The following is a 4,253-nucleotide window of genomic DNA, read 5'->3' as shown; positions in this document are numbered from 1 at the left end:
CCTTTCTCTAATCCTGCATCGAAGACTCTCCTTCTGCGCGGGCGGATGCCCTCCCAAGTGCATGGGCACTGAGTGGAGGAGCCCGTCCTTTATCAGACCTCAGATATCATTAGCTTCACCTGCAAGATCAAATCAAATGCTTAGCAGTCACATTCCCTTAGCTTTACCTTCAACCTCCCAGCAAGTCCTAATCCCTCACTCAAACCCTTGGAAACCCAATACAGAAAAACCATGGAGTGGAGGTGCCATAAACACTTTGCTTTGTCTAGGTTTAGTGTGTCATTAATATTAGGCTTTGTCTAGGTTAAGTGTGTCATTAACACTTTGCTTTGCCTAGTTTAAGTGTGTCATTAACACTTAATTGTGTCTAGGTTCAAGTGCATAATGAACACTTTGCTCTGCCTTGTTAAGCATGTCATTAACACTTTGCTTAAGTTAAGTGCATCATTAACTCTTTGCTATAATAAGGTAAAGTGTGGCATTGAGAATTTGTTCTTTATTTTTAGGTGGAAGTGATAAGCTCAGGCCAAAGGCTGGAAATGTACGTGTCATGCAACAAGAGGACAGGCAGAGCTTATGCTGTTGCTGGAATCCACTGGCCTCGTCTTTGATGACGTGAATGCTTCCTGCCATCATCGCTTGCTCTTCCAAGCTTCTAGCACCCAAGTAAGTAGAAAAATTTACAGAACCCATCTTCTTAATTACTAAAATAATCATAACCCATCTCTCTAATTACTAAAATTTACATAACCCATCTTCTTAATTACTAAAATAATCATAACTCATCTCTCTAATCATGATAGAACTCAGAACCCATCAGCATTTTCATTGAATTAATCATTAGATCAAGCTTCTAATCTTAGCGCTCCGTGAATCACTTGGCATACATCATCTGTCCTTACCATATGCAAAGATCAGCAATGGAAATTAGGGTAATTAACTAAAAGATTTGTTCTCTCAGAAGCGATCATCTTCAGATCCCATTAGACCTTTAATTCACACCTTATCATTATATGCACACGTTTCTTATAAAAAATCAGGTCAAACTCCATTACATGTTGAAATCTCGCAGCCCAACATTCTTAATCACATTAATTGGATTAAATCAAGCTAATTTGACACGATCCATACTTCATCATTTTATGCAGAACCTATTCACCTCAATTCAGTGTCAATATTAATCATATTTATGGCAACTAATTGTGATTAATTGTGCTGTGTTGTCTCAGAAAGGAGTTCACATGGACCAGCAGGTCATAAGGAGGGCAGTCTTAAGGGCAATCCTCAAGATTTAGAGGCAATATAGGATACTAATACAAGATTAGTTTAAGCGAACGCGTCTCGGAGGAGACCCATCATTTCATTTATAGAAACCTTGCTTATTTTAATCAGCTGGTTATCTAGTTTAGCAGCTAAGCGCCAGTTAACAGCAAAATTAATACTGGCAGAGTGTGATTTGCAGTAATATGATGGTCCTCTCATGTAATACAACCATGATTTATTGTACGGTTAAGCTCTAATTGTACAACATAATATGATCGATCTCTTGTAATTTTTGGGATGATAAGAAATCGATACTGCAATAGATTTGCGTTACATACTTGCAGCAGGACTTGGAGCATCTACTTGTTTACAAGGAAGATTTCTTCTGAGATTAAGGGTGCGATTAGCAAGGAATCACTAATCGTGTAGGTTTCCTTTCGCCTTTCATTGACAGAACGGAAAAAATCTGTGTGTGTGAGTGTGTGTGCGCGCGTGTGCTGCGTGTGTGTGTGTGTGTGTGTTTTTTATTAAAAAAAAAAGCCATCCAGTCGCCACCCAACGTCACATGTACCTTGCCTTTCATTTGAAACAGCGAATCCAACACGCTTTAAGTCTAGGTCCATGTGTACATGAGTCCAAACTTTGTGAAATAGCATGTTTCATGTGTTTGAGACATTATTTACTCAAGTCCAAAGTGGATGGAGTCATGGGTGGTGCAATTTAGATGATGCTACCTTGGATGATGTCATCATGCAAGCTCTGCTATGTGACTTGCTAGCAGGGTTGCCTTTTGATGGGCACTCTTGTCCATCAAATTTGATGAGAAGGGATGGGCAACAAGAAGTTTAGAATTAATTTTGCAAGTTTTTACCTCCAAAATACCCAAAAATGTGCATGATGCTTGTCAAGAATCAAGCTTGCTCGTAAGGAACAAGGTCTTATCCTCATAATTTGTGGACATAACTATAAAATAGATTGGTAAATTTTGATTTAAAATTAGGAAAACTATTGGAAAAGAAAAGTTCCTAGTTTTGAAGTTCATTCTTTTATACCCTATCAAAATTTGTAGAATTTGAGACGTTCAATCTTATATTTTAGAAGTACTCTTCGAAGAAAAATTTAAATGATGTAGCTACACCAAACTTGCATTTCTTCTTCAAACTCATCCTCATCACCAACCCTTGAGGAAAGGATACTAGCTATTTGGATTTGTTGCTCAACTTTTTGGTAACTAAGTGACTCACAAGTCATTTCATTAAGTGATCACAAAGCCATAAAATTTTGCAAGGGTTCAAGCTCATTGCATTAAAAAAAAAGGGCGGGGAGGGGGGGGGGAAGTTTATATGTAAAATATAGCCTAGTAGTTAGTGTGTAACACATAAATATATATACCAGTACAATATTCATGCTCGTTTGGAATGCTTTGTTGGTAATCAGACAAACACGAAGAATATGACTCTAGCTATGGAGGGTGGAAGATATGAATATGCGTGTAGAGAAAAAGATAGAGAGAGAGAGAGAGAGAACAAAGCTCAAGGTAGAGTGAACAATATTGCATAATAGAATGAATATTTAATTGATTTGTGGAAAACCTTCAAAGTACAACACTTTTTTATGTATAGAAGGCTTATCTTTTGACTCAGTCACACCCACTAAAGTAATGGCACATGGAATAGCCCATGATATTACTGCTTACACACACACACACACACGCACACACATGCACATGCACGCACAACCTTAGAAGCTATTCACACATAAACATACACACACTTAAGGGGTGGTTCACACACATAAATGGTACACGCATACATGGACACACAAGGTGGACACACATGAGGCTCCAAAATACCCAACAAAACCCTCATTCAGAGCAAAGGTGGAAATAATTTGAGAAAACCTTCACCACATTCTATGATGGTTTGCAGATTGTACCATATCTCCAACTAAACATGTTCCCTATGCTACCTTAGCAACTTAAGTTTAAGCATGGCTCAGAGGCTCCAAATCTAAGCATGATTGCATAGAGACTCAGAAGTCTAGGGAACTATGGCCCACCTACATCCTTGAACTCACTTTCTAGGCTCGATTCATGGGAGCTCCATCCATAGTAACAACGTATATAAGCCCTAAAAATAACCCCCCCTCACTCTAAAAGAAGTAAGCATAGGAGATGGAACCCTTTAAAGATCAACACAATACAGACATATAAAGGGAAATTAAAACACACATAGTGATTGCTGAACTCAAATTTAAAGGCACTTATAATCTTAAAGTTTATAGAACCTATTGGACCTCAACTAGACTAATGTTTATTCGACCCTATTGGACCTCAACTAGACCAATGTTTATTCGACCTCAATTGAAAAAAAGTTTGTTGTGGAATTTTCCATAGGAATAAAGTCTTGAGTGGTTTTACCCTTAGCTCAAAATAGGGACTATGAATGTTTTGGGCTAATCAGAGCCCTAGAAGGGCCCCAACCAAAGGTTGGCATGTGGGGCATTACATCTTGCATGGCCCCATATGCCAGTCGCGAAGATGTAGGGCCCCACACACTAGCCTTCAGGTGGAGCCCTTAAAGGGCTTTGATCAGCCCCAAAATTTTTTGGGGACCTCTATAGGCCCATGGAGTATGCATGTTAAGTTTGGTTTGAATCAAGTAAAAAACAAAATTCACAAACATTTCCCAGAATTTACCTACTCGGCTTCATCTAGCTCCTTCTCTAGTGGTGCCTTGAGGTCGTTGCTTGGAATAGGCCTCCCTTCTTCACTCCTCATGCTACTATTGGTACCTAGTACTATTGTCGAGGCCCAAACATATCCTCTTGCAGCCTTTCAAATTCTTCACCCGAAATCTCGTATTCTCAAGAGTAGCATTTTCAATAGATGCTTGGACTTGGATGATGGGTGATACATCATCCCAGTTGGTACCATTGTAGGCACAACTGACTTCATTGACAAGCATTTTGTATGCTGAAGTCAATGAAGT

General features: G+C 39.0%; 1 long non-coding RNA gene across 1 annotated transcript; it reads left to right on the top strand.

Moving 5' to 3' along the window:
• Nucleotides 1-248: 248 nt before the first annotated feature.
• LOC147607935 (uncharacterized) lies at nucleotides 249-1,601 on the top strand. The gene is made up of 2 exons (XR_015264551.1): nucleotides 249-666; nucleotides 1,230-1,601. It is a non-coding gene; the product is annotated as an uncharacterized LOC147607935 (long non-coding RNA).
• The last annotated feature ends 2,652 nt before the right edge of the window (nucleotides 1,602-4,253 follow it).

This window comes from Cibotium barometz, chromosome 54 (genome assembly GCF_041138505.1).
Source record: "Cibotium barometz isolate CiBa-2024 chromosome 54, ASM4113850v1, whole genome shotgun sequence".
In the NCBI taxonomy this organism is placed as follows: Eukaryota; Viridiplantae; Streptophyta; class Polypodiopsida; order Cyatheales; family Cibotiaceae; genus Cibotium; species Cibotium barometz.
Note: the sequence above shows the minus strand (reverse complement) of the source record. Positions and strands in the feature narration are given on the sequence as shown.